Source organism: Pristiophorus japonicus, chromosome 3 (genome assembly GCF_044704955.1).
Source record: "Pristiophorus japonicus isolate sPriJap1 chromosome 3, sPriJap1.hap1, whole genome shotgun sequence".
Lineage (NCBI taxonomy): Eukaryota > Metazoa > Chordata > Chondrichthyes > Pristiophoridae > Pristiophorus > Pristiophorus japonicus.
The window spans coordinates 305132490-305151344 of record NC_091979.1 but is presented as its reverse complement, the minus strand read 5'-3'; the positions used below and the strand labels follow the sequence as shown (position 1 = coordinate 305151344).

The 18855-nt window shown below is 48.6% G+C and overlaps 1 protein-coding gene and 1 long non-coding RNA gene across 3 annotated transcripts in view; one reads left to right on the top strand and one right to left on the bottom strand.

The window, feature by feature from the left end:
* The window catches only part of cdk1 (cyclin dependent kinase 1), a 133202-nt gene that overhangs the window by 53615 nt on the left and 60732 nt on the right, over positions 1–18855 (top strand). The window contains exon 2 of the mRNA XM_070876864.1: positions 12253–12408. The gene's annotated coding sequence lies outside the window, so the exon portion shown is untranslated. The remainder of the gene's footprint in view (positions 1–12252; positions 12409–18855) is intronic.
* The window catches only part of LOC139260349 (uncharacterized), a 99820-nt gene that overhangs the window by 58984 nt on the left and 21981 nt on the right, over positions 1–18855 (bottom strand). For both annotated transcript variants that reach the window (XR_011592781.1, XR_011592782.1), the window contains exon 2: positions 3039–3087. This is a non-coding gene — a long non-coding RNA (uncharacterized lncRNA). The remainder of the gene's footprint in view (positions 1–3038; positions 3088–18855) is intronic.

The following is an 18855-nucleotide window of genomic DNA, read 5'->3' as shown; positions in this document are numbered from 1 at the left end:
GTCTTTCCCCCCCACCCTCAGTCTTTCCCCCCCACCCTCAGTCTTTCCCCCCCACCCTCACTCTCTTACCCCCCCCACAGCAATCTCACTCTCTTTCCCCCCCCAGCCCCCGACAGCGATCTCTCTCTTTCCTCCCCCAGCGATCTCAAACTCTTTTGCCCCCCCACCCACCCACTACAGAAATCTCACTCACTCCCCCCCCCCCCGCCCCCCAGCGATCTCACTCTCCTCCCCTCCCCCCCCCGACAGCGATCTCACTCTCTTCCCACCCCCACAGTGATCTCTCTCTCTTTCTCCCCCCACCCCCCCATCGCCACAATGATCTCACTCTCCTCCCCCCGCCCCCACACCGATCTCAGGCCAGCAAGCTCTGGCCTTTCATCGTTGCCTCTCGGGGCGGGGGGGCGGTGCGGAGCTTCCCAGCTGTGCGAGCGTGCGCACAACTTGGGAGCCAAAGATTCCCGAGTCGATTGGCCTCCTCTGCCACACACCACCCGCTCCATTTCGTCCCGCACCGCTTCGTCACCACCGACATGGGGCAACCGAAAACAGCGGGAGCGCGTACCAGCGGCATTCCTGCGGTTGAAAAAGACGCAACTGCCGGAACAACGCTAAGGATCGGGCGGGGGCAATTTAAAAGGAAAATCCAGCCCCTTGTTTCTGAAAAAATGAAACTGTGTAATATATGCTCCGGTGAGCATGTTCACAGGCTTGTGGAGCTGCTGCCAGCAGCCGGTCCAGGCAGCGGGCGGTCGAGGGGATCGTTCAGCCTGACTGCCTGTCTCTCTTCCGTGCTTGCATCCGGGCCAGGGTGTCCCGAGAGATGGAGCACGCGTTGTCCACCGGTACGCTCGCAGCCTTCCGCGAGAGGTGGGCGCCGGAGGGACTGGAGTGCATCATCACACCCGGCAACCAAATTTTAATTTGATTTCATGTTTTAAACGTTTAATTTGTTTTAATTGCCGGGGTTTTTAGTGTCCCCCTCCCCTTTTATAGGGGGCACTTGTAAAATATGTAATTTTAATGCCCTAAAAAAACACAAAAAAAACCCCTACAAAAATACAAAAAAAACCCCAAAAAAACAAAAAAAAAGGGCCTTGGGAAACGTTTGGAGTGTCCCCCAGATTGGGGGGCACTTGATCTAATGTTTATTTTTGTTTACTTTAAAAGAGTTGTGGAGCTGCTGCACTGTAAGTGGCTTAGCCAGTCACGTGATGTTCACAAGACTCAATAAAACCCCAGTTAATTGAGTTCAGGTTCTCCACGATGAGGCGTGCCGTTGTGATCCTAGTGGATGAACGAGTAGTGTTCAGTTTGATTGTTACCAATAAACCAGCTCGTTCTTTACAGCAAGTGTGTAGCTATGAATTCTTAAGCAAAGAACCCATGAAGCAAATACACACACCTCCAATCCCCTGCCCTGTTCCCCATCCAACACTTCCATGACCCCATCCCCCTCCTAACCCCATCAGACATCATCCACCACTCCGCCTCATCCTCTAGATCCCCTTGTCTTCCTAACCTTCGACCACCCCAAATAGGCCAAGTCCCCTCTTTGTGTGACTCCACTTGCCCTCCCTCTGTCCGACTCCCCTCTCACCCTATCTGTGTCCGACTCCCCTCACCCTATCTGTGTCCGACTCCCCTCACCCTCTCTCTGTCCGACTCCCCTCGCCCTCCCTCTGTCCGACTCCTCTCGCCCTCTCTCTGTCCGACTCCCCTCTCACCCTCTCTCTGCCCGACCCCTCTCGCCCTCTCTCTGTCCGACCCCTCTCGCCCTCCCTGTGTCCGACTCCCCTCGCCCTCCCTGTGTCCGACTCCCCTCGCCCTCCCTGTGTCCGACTCCCCTCGCCCTCCCTGTGTCCGACTCCCCTCGCCCTCCCTGTGTCCGACTCCCCTCGCCCTCCCTGTGTCCGACTCCCCTCGCCCTCCCTGTGTCCGACTCCCCTCGCCCTCCCTGTGTCCGACTCCCCTCGCCCTCCCTGTGTCCGACTCCCCTCGCCCTCCCTGTGTCCGACTCCCCTCGCCCTCCCTGTGTCCGACTCCCCTCGCCCTCCCTGTGTTCGACTCCCCTCGCCCTCCCTGTGTCCGACTCCCCTCGCCCTCCCTGTGTCCGACTCCCCTCGCCCTCCCTGTGTCCGACTCCCCTCGCCCTCCCTGTGTCCGACTCCCCTCGCCCTCCCTGTGTCCGACTCCCCTCGCCCTCCCTGTGTCCGACTCCCCTCGCCCTCCCTGTGTCCGACTCCCCTCGCCCTCCCTGTGTCCGACTCCCCTCGCCCTCCCTGTGTCCGACTCCCCTCGCCCTCCCTGTGTCCGACTCCCCTCGCCCTCCCTGTGTCCGACTCCCCTCGCCCTCCCTGTGTCCGACTCCCCTCGCCCTCCCTGTGTCCGACTCCCCTCGCCCTCCCTGTGTCCGACTCCCCTCGCCCTCCCTGTGTCCGACTCCCCTCGCCCTCCCTGTGTCCGACTCCCCTCGCCCTCCCTGTGTTCGACTCCCCTCGCCCTCCCCGGCTCCCCTCACCCTCTCTCTGTCCGACCCACCCCTTCACCCTCTCTCAGTCCGACTCCCCTCACTCTCTCTGTCTGTTCGACCCTCCTCTCTCCCTCGCTCTGTCCGACTCCCCCACTCCCGTTCTGCCCAACCCTCTGACCCGTCCCACCATGCTGTCCTTAAAGCTAGCTCCTCAGCACAAAGTTGAAACTGTTTCTTGTTTTAATGCACTTGTATTGCTGAAATAAAATATTGCATTATAAGCACCTCAAAACAATATCCAGTTTCCTAGCCTTAGAGAAAAAGGCTCTTGCGTGGGGGGGAATGGGGCATGTGAATTGCCAAAGGGAGGGATGGGGAGGCTCGTGAAGGCAGAGGGGGCTGGAATAAACGAAGGAAAATTAAAACTTAATCAAGCTTAAAAAGATTAGTGTAAACTTTAAAATATAATCTTTAAGTTTAAATAGTTTAAAGATAAAACATACCTTACAGCAATTACAAGTTTAACACATTTAAAATACAACATTAAAAACACCTCCAAACTTACCTGCAGTACCAATTAGGGTGATAGAGCTTAAGCGGGGGGGCAGTGCCACCTAGTGTTGAGAAGACAGAAAGGACATTTAAAAGTTAAAAGTCAAAGCCAGATGTGAGCAAGTTGTGACACAGAAATATGATAAGCAGAAAGTACAACAAACAGGCATGTACACAAGACATAAGACTTTAAATACATTAAAATGGATATAAAAATAATCCACATAGAATGGTTACAACACAGAAGTAGGCCATTGGCTCTCTGCTTCAGCTAGTCCCACTCACGCTCCCTTTGCCCGTAGCCCTGCAAATCTTTTTCCTTCAGGTATTTATCCAATTTCCTTTTGAAAGCCACGATTGAGTCTGCCTCCACCACCCTTTCTGGCAGTGCATTCCAGAATCTAACCACTCGCATAAAAAAGTTTTTACTCATATCGCCTTTGGTTCTTTTACCAATCGCCTGAAATCTGTGTCCTCTGGTTCTTGACCCTTCCGCCAATGGGAACAGTTTTTCTCGATCTACTCTAGCTAGACCCATCATGATTTTCTTCTCTCAAAATTCTCTGTTGCAAGGAGAACACTATCCATGAAATTGAAGTTCCTCATAAGAACATAAGAAATAGGAGCAGGAGTAGGCCATACGGCCCCTCCAGCCTGCTCCGCCATTTAATACAATCATGGCTGATTCGATCATGGACTCGGGTCCACTTCCCTGCCCGCTCCCCATAACCCCTTATTCCCTTATCGGTTAAGAAACTGTCTATCTCTGTCTTAAATTTATTCAATGTCCCAGCTTCCACAGCTCTTTGAGGCAGCAAAATCCACAGATTTGCAACCCTCTGAGAGAAGAAATTCCTCCTCATCTCAGTTTTAAATAGACGGCCCCTTATTCTAAGATTATGCCCCCTAGTTCTAGTCTCCCCTATCAATGGAAACATCCTCTCTGCATCCACCTTGTCAAGCCCCCTCATAATCTTATACGTTTTGATAAGATCACCTCTCATTCTTCTGAATTCCAATGAGTAGAGGCCCAACCTATTCAACCTTTCCTCATAAATCAACCCCCTCATCTCTGGAATCAACCTCGTGAAACTTCTCTGAACAGCCGCCAAAGCAAGTATATCCGTTCTTAAATATGGAAACCAAAACTGCACGCAGTATTCTAGATATGGCCTTACCAATACGCTGTATAACTGTAGCAAGACTTCCCTGCTTTTATACTCCCCCTTTGCAATAAAGGCCATGATTTCATTGGCCTTCCTGATCACTTACTGTACCTGCTTACTAACCTTTTGTGTTTCATGCACTAGAACCCCCCGGTCCCACTATACTGCAGCACTTTGCAATTTTTCTCCATTTAAATAATAACTTGCTCTCTGATTTTTTTTCTGCCCAATTGCATGACCTCACACTTTCCAACATTATACTCCATCTGCCAAATTTTTGCCCACTCACTTAGCCTGTTTATGTCCTCCTCACGCATTGCTTTTCCTCCCACCTTTGTATCGTCGGCAAACTTGGCTACATTACACTCGGTCCCTTCATCCAAGTCATTAATTGTTGGGGTCCCGGCACTGATCCCTGCGGCACCCCATTAGTTACTGATTGCCAACCAGAGAATGAATCATTTATCCCGACTCTCTGTTTTCTGTTAGTTAGCCAATCCTCTATCCATGCTATTATATTGCCCCCACCCTGTGAACTTTTATCTTGTGCAGTAACCTTGTGTGGCACCTTGTCAAATGCCTTCTGGAAGTCCAAATACACCACATCCACTGGTTCCCCTTTATCCACCCTGTTCGTTACAAGAAAAGAATTCCAGCAAATTTGTCAAACATGACTTCCCCTTCATAAGTCCATGCCAACTCTGCCTGACTGAATTATGCTTTTCCAAATGTCCTGCTACTGCTTCTTTAATAATGGACTCCAACATCCGTGGAACCATTCTCATAAATATTTTCCGCATCCTCTCTAAGACCTTCACATCCTTCCTAAAGTGCGGTTTCCAGAATTGAACATAATACTCCAGTTGAGGCCGAACCAGTGTTTTATAAAGGTTCATCATAACTTTCTTGCTTTTGTACTCTATGCCTCTATTTCACAACCTGCCCTGCCACCATCAATGATTTATGCACATTTATCCCAAGTCTTTCTGTTCGTGCACCCTCTTTAGGATTGTACCCTCCTGTTTATATTGTCTCTCCTTGTTCTTCCTACCAAAATGTATCACTTCACACTTTTCTGCGTAAGATTTCATCTGCCACATGTCCGCCTATTTCACCAGCCTGTTTATGTCTTCTTGAAGTCTATCACTATCCTCCTCACTGTTCACTAAACTTCCAAGTTTTGTGCATCTGCAAATTTAGAAATTTTGCCCTGTACACCCAAGTCCAAGTCATTAATATATATCAAGAAAAGCAGTGGTCCTAGTACCGATCCCTGGGGAACATCACTGTATACCTTCTTCCAGTCTGAAAAACAACCATTCACCACTATTATCTGTTTCCTGTCACTTATCCATGCTGCCACTGTCCTTTTTATTCCATGGGCTTCAACTTTGCTTCAACTTCAACAAAAACAAATTAAGTGCAATATTACAGTAAATCTTTGGGATTTTACAATGCAAACTCTTAAAGGAGCAGAAGTTCTTTTTACTTCTTTAATTCAATCACATGGGAATGTGATGGGGAATTTATAATTCTTGTCGCTACAATTTAATGCATTCACAGCTGCTGTAGTACACTTTAAACAAGGAGATAATACAAAATGTGGGTGAATCTAAAACTAGGGGGTCATAAATATGATAATCAGTTATAAATTAAGAAAGACTTGTATTTATATAGTGCCTTTCATGACAACTGGACATCTCAAAGTGCTTTACAGTCAATAGAAACATAGAAAATAGGTGCAGGAGAAGGCCATTCGGCCCTTCGAGCCTGCACCACCATTCAATATGATCATGGCTGATCATGCAACTTCAGTACCCCATTCCTGCTTTCTCTGCATACCCCTTGATCCCTTTAGCCGTAAGGGCCACATCTAACTCAATTTTGACTATATCTAACGAACTGGCCTCAACAACTTTCTATGGTAGAAAATTCCACAGGTTCACAATTCTCTGAGTGAAGAAGTTTCTCCACATCTCGGTCCTAAATGGCTTACCCCTTATCCTTAGACTGTGACCCCTGGTTCTGGACTTCCCCAACATCGGGAACATTCTTCCTGCATCTGTCCAATCCCATCAGAAGTGTATATGTTTCTATGAGATCCCCTCTCATTCTTCTAAATTCCAGTGAATATAAGCCTAATCGATCCAGTCTTTCTTCAAATGTCAGCCCTGCCATCCCGGGAATCAGTCTGGTGAACCTTCGCTGCACTCCCTCAATAGCAAGAATGTCCTTCCTCAGATTAGGAGACCAAAACTGTACGCAATATTCAAGGTGTGGCCTCACCAAGGCCCTGTACAACAGCAGTAAGACCTCCCTGCTCCTATACTCAAATCCTCTCACTATGAAGGCCAACATGCCATTTGCCTTCTTCACCTCCTGCTGTACCTGCATGCCAAACTTCAATGACTGATGTACCATGACACCCAGGTCTCGTTGCACATCCCCTTTTCCTAATCTGTCACCATTCAGATAATATTCCGCCTCCCTGTTTTTGCCACCAAAGTGGATAACCTCAAATTTATCCACATTATACTGCATCTGCCAACCATTTGCCCACTCACCTAACCTGTCCAAGTCACCCTGCAGCCTCTTAGCATCCTCCTCACAGCTCACACTGCCACCCAGCTTAGTGTCATCTGCAAACTTGGAGATATTACATTCAATTCCTTCGTATAAATCATTAATGTATATTGTAAATTGGGTGGCAGTGTGAGCTGCGAGGAGGATGCTATGAGGCTGCAGAGTGACTTGGATAGGTTAGGGGAGTGGGCAAATGCATGGCAGATGAAGTATAATGTGGATAAATGTGAGGTTATCCACTTTGGTGGTAAAAACAGAGAGACAGACTATTATCTGAATGGTGACAGATTAGGAAAAGGGGAGGTGCAACGAGACCTGGGTGTCATGGTACATCAGTCATTGAAGGTTGGCATGCAGGTACAGCAGGCGGTTAAGAAAGCAAATGGCATGTTGGCCTTCATAGCGAGGGGATTTGAGTACAGGGGCAGGGAGGTGCTGCTACAGTTGTACAGGGCCTTGGTGAGGCCACACCTGGAGTATTGTGTACAGTTTTGGTCTCCTAACTTGAGGAAGGACATTCTTGCTATTGAGGGAGTGCAGCGAAGGTTCACCAGACTGATTCCCAGGATGGCGGGACTGACATATCAAGAAAGACTGGATCAACTGGGCTTGTATTCACTGGAGTTCAGAAGAATGAGAGGGGATCTCATAGAAACGTTTAAAATTCTGACAGGTTTAGACAGGTTAGATGCAGGAAGAATGTTCCCAATGTTGGGAAAGTCCAGAATCAGGGGTCACAGTCTAAGGATAAGGGGTAAGCCATTTAGGACCGAGATGAGGAGAAACTTCTTCACCCAGAGAGTGGTGAACCTGTGGAATTCTCTACCACAGAAAGTTGTTGAGGCTAATTCACTAAATATATTCAAAAAGGAGTTGGATGTAGTCCTTACTACTAGGGGGATCAAGGGGTATGGCGAGAAAGCAGGAATGGGGTACTGAAGTTGCATGTTCAGCCATGAACTCATTGAATGGTGGTGCAGGCTCGAAGGGCCGAATGGCCTACTCCTGCACATATTTTCTATGTTTCTATGTAAATAGCTGGGGGCCTAGCACTGAACCTTGCGGTACCCAGAACGGGCCATTCTGAATGGGACCTGTTTATTCCTACTCTTTGCTTCCTGTCTGCCAACCAGTTTTCTATCCACGTCAATACATTACCCCCAATACTTTAATTTTGCTTTAATTTTGCACACTAATCTCTTGTGTGGGACCTTGTCAAAAGCCTTTTGAAAGTCCAAATACACCACATCCACTGCTTCTCCCTTGTCCACTCTACTAGTTACATCCTCAAAAAATTCTAGAAGATTTGTCAAGCATGATTTCCCTTTCATAAATCCATGCTGACTTGGATCGATCCTGTCACTGCTTTCCAAATGCGCTGCTATTACGTCTTTAATAATTGATTCCAACATTTTCCCCACGACCGATGTCAGGCTAACTGGTCTATAATTCCGTTTTCTCTCTCCCTCCTTTTTTTAAAAGTGGGGTTACATTAGCTACCCTCCAATCCATAGGAATTGATCCAGAGTCTAGAGTGTTGGAAAATGACCAACAATGCGTCCACTATTTCTAGGGCCACTTCCTTAAGTACTCTGGGATGCAGACTATCAGGCCTTGGGGATTTATCGGCCTTCAATCCCATCAATTTCCCTAACACAATTTCCTGACTAATAAGGATTTCCTTCAGTTCCTCCTTCTCGCTAGACCCTCGGTCCCCTAGTATTTCCGGAAGATTATTTGTGTCTCCCTTAGTGAAGACAGAACCAAAGTATTTGTTCAATTGGTCTGCCATTTTCTTGTTCCCCATTATAAATTCACCTGATTCTGATTGCAATGGACCTACATTTGTCTTCACGAATTGTTTTCTCTTCACATATCTATAGAAGCTTTTGCAGTCAGTTTTTATGTTCCCTGCAAGCTTACTCTCATACTCTATTTTCCCCCTCCTAATTAAACCCTCTGTCCTCCTTAGCTGAATTCTAAATTTCTCCCAGTCCTCAGGTTTGCTGCTTTTTCTGGCCAATTTATATGCCTCTTCCTTTGATTTAACACTATCCCTAATTTCCCTTGTTAGCCATGGTTGAGCCACTTACCTCGTTTTATTTTTACGCCAGACAGGGATGTACAATTGTTGTAGTTCATCCATGTGATCTTTAAATGTCTGCTATTGCCAATCCACCATCAACTCTTTAAGTATCATTCACCAGTCTATCCTAGCCAATTCACGTCTCATACCATTGAAGTTACCTTTCTTTAAGTTCAGGACCCTAGTCTCTGAATTAACTGTGTCACTCTCCAACTTAATGAAGATTTCTACCATATTATGGTCACTCTTCCCCAAGGGGCCTTGCACAACAAGATTGCCAATTAAACCTCTCTCATTACACAACACTCAGTCTCTGCTGGCCTGCTCTCTAGTTGGTTCCTCGACATATTGGTCTAGAAAACCATCCCATATACACTCCAGGAAATCCTCCTCCACCGTATTGCTACCAGTTTGATTAGCCCAATCTATATGTAGATTAAAGTCACCCATGCTGTACCTTTATTGCACGCATCCCTAATTTTCTGTTTGATGCCATCCCCAACCTCACTACCACTGTTTGGTGGTCTGTACACAACTCCCACTAGCGTTTTCTGCCCTTTGGTGTTCCGCAGCTCTACCCATACAGATTCCACATCATCCAAGCTAATGTCCTTGCGTTAATCTCCTCTTTAACCAGCAATGCTATCCCATCTCCTTTTTCTTTCTGTCTGTCCTTCCTGAATATTGAATGCCCCTGGATGTTGAGTTCCCAGCCTTGGTCGCCTTGGAGCCATGACTCCATAATCCCAATTACATCATATCCGTTAACAGCTGTCTGCGTAGTTAATTCATCCACCTTATTATGAATGCTCCTCGCATTAAGACACAGAACCTTCAGGCTTTTTTTTTAACGTTCTTTGTCCTTTTTAGAATTATGTTGTAATGTGGCCCTTTTTGATTTTTGCCTTTGATTTCTCTGCCCTCCACCTTTCCTTATCTCCTTTCTACCTTTTGCTTCTGCCGCCATTTTACTTCCCTCTGTCTCCCTGCATAGATTCCCATCCTCTTGCCATATTAGTTTAAACCCTCCCCAACAGCACTAGCAAACACACCCCCTCGGACATTGTTTCCGGTCCTGCCCAGGTGCAAACCGTCTGGTTTGTATTGGTCCCACCTCCCCCAGAACCGGTTCCAATGTCCCAGGAATTGAATCCCTCCCTCTTGTACCATTCCTCAAGCCACATATTCATCTTAACTATCCTGCTATTTCTACTCTGACTCACACATGACACTGGTAGCAATCCTGAGATGACTACCTTTGAGGTCCTACTTTTTAATTTAACTCCTAGCTCCCTTAATTCAGCTTGTAGGACCGCATCCCATTTATTACTTATATCATTGGTACCTATATGCACCATGACAACTGGCTGTTCACCTCCCTCTTCCAAAATGCCCTGCAGTCACTCCGAGACATCCTTAACCCTTGCACCAGGGAGGCAACATACCATCCCGGAGTCTTGATTGCGGCTGCAGAAACGCCTATCTATTCCCCTTACAATTGAATCCCCTACCACTATAGCTTTCCCACTCTTTTTCCTGCCCTCCTGTGCAGCAGAGCCACCCATAGTGCCATGAACTGGCTGCTGCTGCCTTCCCCTGATGAGTCATCTCCCCCAACATATCCAAAATGGTAGATCTGTTTTGGAGGGAGTTGACTGCAGGGGACCCCTGCACTACCTTCCTTCCACTGCTCTGCCTGATGGTCACTCATTCCCTTTCTGCCTGAGTAACCTTTACTTGCTGTGTGACCAACTCACTATACGTGCTATTCACAACACCCTCAGCATCGCAGATGCTCCGGAGTGAGTCCATGCATAGCTCCAGTGCCGCAGTGCGGTCTGTCAGGAGCTGCAGCTGGACACACCTCCTGCACACCTAGTAGTTAGGGACACTGGGAGCGTCTCTGACTTCCCACATAGCACAGGAGGAGTATGACACAGTTCTGGGCTCTCCTGCCATGACTTAACCCTTAAATTAACTTAATTTGGCAACAATGCCAAAGGTTACCTACTGATAAGGAAATAAAAAGAAAAAGAAAAAGATTAAATACTCACTAATCCACCAGCCAATCACTTACCTGCTTGACTGTGACGTCACACTTCGATTTCTTTTTACTTCTTTGTTTTACCTTCGGCGTCTGCACCAGCTGGCCTCCTCTCCCACTTGCTGCTGCCGCCCTTTGTAGTCCTGAGCCCACTCCTCTCGCGATGCTGGCCTCCTCGATTGCCGCTGCTCCCACTCGATGCCGCCGCCCTTTGTAGTCCCGAGCCCATTTCTCTCGCGATGCTGGCCTCCTTGACTGGACTGGGTTCATGTCCCACTCCAAGGACTTCAGCACAATACTGAGGGAATGCTGCACTGTCGGAGGTGCTGACTTTCAGATGAGATGTTAAACCGAGGCCCTATCCAATCTGTCCTCATTCTCCATTCCAGGCAGCATCCTCGTAAATCTCCTCTGCACCATCTCTAGTGCAATCACGTCCTTCCTAGAATATAGTGACTAGAACTGCATGCAGTACTCCAGCTGTGCCCTAACCAAAGTATTATACAATTTAAGCATAGCCTCCCTGCTCTTTTATTCAATGCCTCAGCCAATAAAGGCAAGCATTCCGTATGCCTTCTTAACCACCTTATCCACCTGGCCTGCTACTTTCAGGGAGCTGTGGACAAGCACTCCAAGGTCCCTTTGTTCATCTACACTATTAAGTGGCCTACCGCCTAATGTGTACACCCTTTCCTTATTAGCCCTCCCAAAGTACATCACCTCACACTTCTCTGAATTAAATTCCATTTGCCACCATTCCACCTACCTGACCATCTTTGAAATAGTGCCATGGGATCTATTCTGTCCACCAGAGAGAACAGACAGGGCCTCAGTTTAACATCTCATCTGAAAGACGGCACCTCTGACAGTGCAGCATTCTCTCAGTATTGCACTGGAGTGTCAACCTAGATTTTTGTGCTGAAGTCCTTAGAGTGGGACATGAACCCACAGCCTTCTGCCTCAGGGGCGAGAGTGCTACCCACTGAGCCACAGCTGACACTAATTAAATAATTCAGGAGAAACTTCTTTACCCAGAGAGTGGTGAGAATGTGGAACTTACTACCACAAGGAATAGTTGCAGCGAATAGCATCAATGCATTGAAGGGGAAGCTGAATAAACACATGAGGGAGAAATGAATAGAAGGATATGCTGATAGGGTGAGATGAAGTCGGGTGTGAGGGGGTTCATGTGGACCATAAACACAGCATGGACCAGTTGGGCTGAATGGCCTGATTCTGTGCTGTACATTCTCTTTAAAAAGAATCAGCAACACACACAAAAGCTGAGCAAGACATTGTAAAGACAAATCTAAGATCCAAGACCATTAACGTTTTCTTTGTGTAACAGACAAGAACATTTGTGAAGAAGGGACTGCAATTGCTGGAAATCTGATGCTACACAAGACCATTGGGAGCGCTTGCGGCCACGGGATCCCCTCTTGGTGGTACTTGGCCAGTCGTTGTTTCAAAGTTCGATTCATACGCTCCACTTGGCCTGACGACTGTGAGTGATAAGTGCAATGTAGATTCCATGTGATGTTGAGCAATCTGCAGACCTCTTGGCACACGGCTCCAGTAAAATGGGTCCCCTGATCAGAGTCAATACTTGTGGGGACTCCCCATCTAGGTATATAGTCTTTACACAGCACCTTAGCCGTGTGCGTGGCGGTGCTCCTTCGGATGGGTACGGCTTCCACCCACCTAGAGAATCGATCCACAATCACTAAGATGTCCGTATACCCCTGACATGGGGGCAATGAGTAATCAACTTGTAAATCTCGGAAAGGCCCTGCCGGGGCCGGAGGTCGGAGAAGGGGCATTGTAGTGGAGGGCCCGGGGTTATTTTCCTGGCAAGTGACGCACCTGTCCACTGTGGCCTGTTTCCTAAAACCCCGGCCCCACCAGCTCTTCTGGAATCAAGCCGTCATTTGTTGGGGGGGCTAAGTGTCCCCAGGAGTGTATTTGTTGGGCCAAAAAAGGCATTAGCGCTTGTGGTGCCACTGGTTTTCTGTCTCAGGCTGCCTCCACATTCCATCCGCCCATAGCTTTATCCCTTCACTTATCCATTCCCATTTTTCCGTCCGGAGATATTCCTCCTACATTTTTGCCAGATCCTGTGTCAGCGTTCGGGTCCCCAGTTGACATACAAGGATGCCCTTCTCTGGTTCCATTAAGGTGGCTTCCTTAGCTGCCTCGTCGGCCCGTGCGTTCCCTTTAGCTTCATCTGTATTCTCCTTCGTATGGGCCTTGCATTTCAGGATAGATATCTCCTCTGGCAGCAGTAATGCTTCAAGTAGGTCGCGGACTTCCGCCCCATTCCGTATTGGGGTTCCTGCTGCAGTCAAGAATCCTCTCTTCCACCATAACTGGCCGAAATCATGTGCCACCCCAAAAGCATACCTGGAATCCGTGTATATATTAGCTGTTTGTCCCTCGGCTACACTGCAGGCTTTGGCCAGCGCTTTCAATTCGGCCTGCTGAGCGGAAGTTCTGGCGGGGAGCCCCCACTTCCTTACTACCTTGTGCAGTGTCGTGACTGCCTTCCGGATTCCATGCTCCACAGATGAGGATCCATCCGTAAATAGGATCAAGTCCGGATTGTGTAACGGCTCTTCGGCTGCTGCAGCGGCTCCTTCTGCTTCTTCTAACATGCCCGCACAGTCGTGCTCGTCTTCATACCCTTCTTCTGTCAGAGGGAGCATGGTGGCCGGATTAATCTCATACAATATGCAGGTTTGGAGCTTCCAAGACTGTTGTCCATCTGGCTGAGGTCACCTGGGTGACCCGGTTCATGGATAGCATAGCATGTACTGTATGGGGACACTTGATGATCAGTTTCTGGTCTAAGACTAATCCCGCCGTTACCATTACTGTTCGGCATGTAGCTTCCATGGCCCTCAGGCAACTTCCCCATCCGAGAGCTACTGTGTCCAGTTTGGCCGAGTAGTAACCGATGGGCCTCTGTTGGTCCCCATGTTCTTGAGTCAGGATAGCAGTCATGTATCCTTCTTTTTCATGCATGAATAGGGTGAAGGGCTTCCTGGTGTCCGGGATCCCTAGGGCAGGTGCTGTGACAGGGCCTGTTTCAGTTTTTCAAACGCCTCCTTTTGCTCCTCAGCCAGGGTGATAGCTTCTTTTGTGGTCTGTTTTCCTTTTAGCAGGTCATTCAACGGTTGTGACAATTGCGTGTAGGAGTCCACCCAGTTCCTATTAAAATTGCACAGACCCAAGAAGGATCGAAGTTCCTGGATCGTGGCAGGCTGTTTAGCCGCGCGAATCGCCTCGGTCCTATCCTGGGTCAGTCCCCGCTCTCCCATTGAGATCTTTTGTCCTCGGTCAATTACTTCTTCCTGGGTTATCTGGGCCTTGGCCATACTGGCCTTGTATCCCTTTTCGACGAGTTGGTCCAATAAGGTCAGCACGTCTCGTTCATGCTGTTCTTCCGTGGTGGATGCCAGTAGGATATCATCGACATATTGTATGACCGTAGATCCCATCGGGGGTAGCTCCCTTAAGTGACCCTGGAGGGCCATGTGGAACATTGTTAGACTGTTGTGGAACCCTTGAGGTAGACGGGTCCAGGAGTATTGCTGTCCATGGATGGTAAAGGCAAACCATGGCTGCACCTCCGGGGCCAACGGAATTGCCCAGAATCCATTGGCCATATCAATAACGGAGAAGTACTTGTCTTTTGGCGTCAGAGCCTGAAATATAGTGGAGGGGTCCACTACCAACGGGGCTTTTTGGTCAATGCACTGGTTGGCCTTTCGGTAGTCCACCGTCATGCGCCAGGCGTCTTTACCCTTATGCACTGGCCTCACGGGGCTGTTGGATGAGCCGTGGGTCTTAACTAGTACCCCTTGTTCTTCTAACTGCCGGATGATGGGTAATATTCCTTGGATTGATGTTGGGCTGATTGGGTACTGTTTGGTGCAAGGAGGTGGAGTCCCGGTGAAGGTAACCGGGTCCATTTTAAGCAAGCCACAGTCATATTTGTCCTTGGCCCATATCGGATTGTCCCTTAGTTCTTCCCTCTGCAGGGATCGGATCGACCATGTCACTTGGCCATCCTCAAAGTCCAGGGAGGAGTCTATTTTCGTCAAGACGTCCATCCCGAGTAGGGGTTGTCCCACCGGTCCCACCCAGACCGATGCGGTTACTTCATGTGGTCCCAGAACCAAACACGTCGGCTGGGTTCGGTGGAGTATCAGCTTATGGCCTCCGACTCCATGTGCCGCACGGGTTGTCCCGTAGAAGGGGAATTTATCATTTTTGGGCACGCACATCAATTCTGCCCCTGTGTCCAATAAACAATCAATCTCTTGGTCGCCCACTCCCACACTGACATATAGTCCGTCCCTGTGCTGATGTATTAATGCTAACAGGGACTCTGCCGGGGAGGGGGTGGGCTCTACGGGTTTTTTGCACACTCCAGCAACTGCAGCTGCTGATCGAAGGAAAGTTCTTTAAACTGCTCCATCACTGACCGCCCATCCCTGAGCTTCCCTGGTTGTTCTGTTTCTTCGCTCGGAACGATCGGGCCCAATGTTCCTCTTTACCGCAATAGTGGCACTTTCCCGACAGTCTTCCGGAAGTCTGTTCCTCCCGGTCCTTTAGTTTCCATCCAGTCTGCATTACTCGGACCTTTTGAAGTTAAATCCTGATCTAACTAGCTACACCGGTCTACTAACTGCACGAAGGAGGTTACGCGATCATCCCAATCTGCCAGGGTCGCCTTTACTAATTTAGATCGTTCTGGTTTCAACCCCGCCATAAAGGTAGCCTTCAAGGGTCCGACTCTTTCGTCATCCATCTGCTCCGCATCTTGATGCAGACCCGAATGTTCCAGCCACGTAGACTTGAATCGCTCCTCATACTCAAGTACCTCCTCTGTCTTTTTGCTGGCACACTGCAATCTTACTCCAATCCGTCCTTGCCGGCCCGTACTTTCTTAACCATCCTTTCACTTCTCCCCAGGCTGTGTCAATTCCCTGTTCACTGTCTCCAAGTGCCTCTTTTACTGCCTCTGGAGTTTACGTGCCGATCATCCCGGCACCATGGCGGTCAGAATCTGAACTCCGTCCAAAGGATGGAGTGTGTAAATACTTCGCAGTTGATCTAATTGTTCCCAAGTTCTCGCCCGCCCCCCCCCCTCGCCCCCCACCCCACCACCCCTGCCCCCAGCCCTTTTTCGGGTGTTGGAGTTCTTTCGACCATTTATCTATTTTTTCAGGTTCCGCGCTACGTGAACTATCATATTCTCGTATCTTTGTTTACGTTTCTTAGTTCTGCCTTCCGTCTTGGTTGTCGTTTCTACTTTAATTCTCGTTGTTTTTAGTGGGGCTAATATAGGGCTAATATCGCTGCCATCCGAGTTCTCGTCGAATGACGAGGTGCCCGAATCCGAATCCGACATCACTACTCCCGCCTGTTGCCTTTCCAGCTGTCGGTGTTCTTTCCCTACTTGTGCCAGACTTGGATCGACGGCTTTGTACCCCAGACGCGGCCCCTGCATACTGGCTGCGACCGAATCTTTAATCTCACCCTTCAATTTAGTTATCTCTTTCCCTTTCTTCTCTATTTCTGAATTTTTCTTGGTCACTTGTTCCCCAAGTGTCTCGATTTGATCTTTAGCAGCATTCAGATCCCGATCGAATTGGGACTGGGTCATGATTTCTTTTCTCTGTTGAACTTGGCTCATGACGGCCAGGGACCAGCAGGTCCTTTCTTTATCTTTCATGCACGTGGTTTTCTCCCATACCCTTTTTCTATCGGTCCAGGGTCCACTGACCCTTAGAGGTGCCGTACTTTTGTTCAATTTCGGCACATGTCTTTCTTAAATCAAACCGCTGTTCGATGTATTCCCTAAGGCTTTCTTACACTTCCCCGTCTATGACCTCCAGTGGGGCCAGCCCTCCTTTTTCAGTCATGGAGCAGTTTTTGTTTCCGCCTTCAGCCATTGTGCCGATTTAGAACTCTTAGTTGCGGCGGGTGCGAGACGTGGACCTTAAGTCCGGGACAGGACCTTATGTTCTGTCGAGTGGAGAGCTCTCTGTTCTGGGGATCTCGACTCTAATACTACCCACAGATGGTTCTTTTAAAGATCGCGTGAATGACGCCTGCCGCGAAAGACTTCAGACGAGGACTTTATTTAAGAGGTGTCCTTACCCTTGTGTCGACATGGGTCCTAGGGTCACCCAGCGGCTGACATTCAGCGATCCTGCGTGACTGTGCCAGAATGTAGGGTCTCTTATATTCTTAGCAGTTGACAAGACTCGAGTCCGGTGGCAGTATCCAGGCAAACTTTATTGGCTCAGTTACATCTTGCAGTTACTAAGAATAAAGCGCGCTCTACCGCGCACTACAGCTTCAGTTATAGTCGCGAATGTGGGGTCTTCCCATTCCCTGATTGGCCCCCCTGCTGTTACTGGGGTCAATTTGTCGATTCTGGACTGGCCGCTGGTTATGAGCCAGCTGCCCATTGCAGATAGCAATCGCCTTAGTCATGATGTGATTACCACATCATGCCCCTTCCTCCTGCTGTTCACTGTTTCGCAGCATGTTCCTGTTATCTGGTCGGAACAGCGCTTAACCCGGTGACTGTGCTTTGGCCCCAACCATGCTGCAACATTTTCCATTGTTAGTGAGCACATACACAGCACACAGCTACTCTATAATTATAAATTAATCAGGTCCCAGTTAATCAGGTCCCATAATAGTTAATCAGGTCCCACAACTCCATAACATTTTGCTCTAAGAAACCATCCCGAATACACTATGAACTCTTCCTCAAGGCTATTTTTGCCGATTTAATTTGTCCAATCAATATGAAGATTAAAATCTGTCATGTATGTACTTTCGGGATCACTAGCCACTAGATGGCATCACTGTTGGAGACCATTGGGCTGCACGCACGTGTGTGCAGCCCAAGTATAAAAGGCCAGACATTTTGTATATTAAGCACTTTGGGCCTTAATAAAGCAGAGCCAAGGTTATACCTCTTGGAGTTAACCAGTACTCAGTCGAACAGTTATTGCATACACAACATTTGGCGACGAGGCAACAAGAACCTTTGCATGCAAAAGTGAGCACAATTGGATTGTTGGAGCGATTTGTGGAAGGAGAAGATTGGGCAGACTGTGTAAGCTGTTTGAGCCAGTTCTTCGTGGCCAACAAAATGGAGGAGGTTGGCAACACAGCTCGGCGCCGGGCGGTATTCCTCATGGTTTGTGGTCCAAAGATTTATGGTCTGATAAAGAATCTACTCCATCCTGTGAGTCCAACAGAGAAGATGTATGAAGAATTGTGTACACTGGCACAGGACCACCTTAAGCCAGAAGAAGGCATCATCATCTCGAGCTACACATTTTATACGCACGTTCGCTCAGAGGGCCAGAATGCAGCGGAATTCGTTGCTGACCTGATACGTCTAGCGGGACCGTGTAAGTTCGGGGCTGTGTTGGCAGACATGCTGCGGGACTTCTTTGTAATCGGCATCAACCACAAGGTGATCCTGCGTAAACTACTGGCGGTGGAAACGTTGGACTTGAACAGAGCCATCACGATCGCTCAGTCATGCATGACGACGTCTAAAGCAGATGGCAATAAAAATTCGAAACTCGACAAGTACTGTAAATATGATTGATTCGGCATTTGGCAGAGCGGCACATGGTAGGGCCTACCCGACTGCGTACGCGAAGCCTGTGGCTGCCCAAAGTCCGCAAGCGGAAATGCATCCGATTTCTCCGTGTTGGCGTTGTGGGGGAAATCACCGGCACCAGCAGTGCCGATTTAAGCAATTTAGTTGCAAAGGCTGCCTGAGAGTGGGGCATCTCCAGCGGAAGTATCCGCAGATGAGCAAGCATGCTGCGACACACCACGTACAGGATGATGATCAGACTAGCGTGGATCCGAATACACAATCTGAGATCCGAGAGGAGGAAGTGTATGG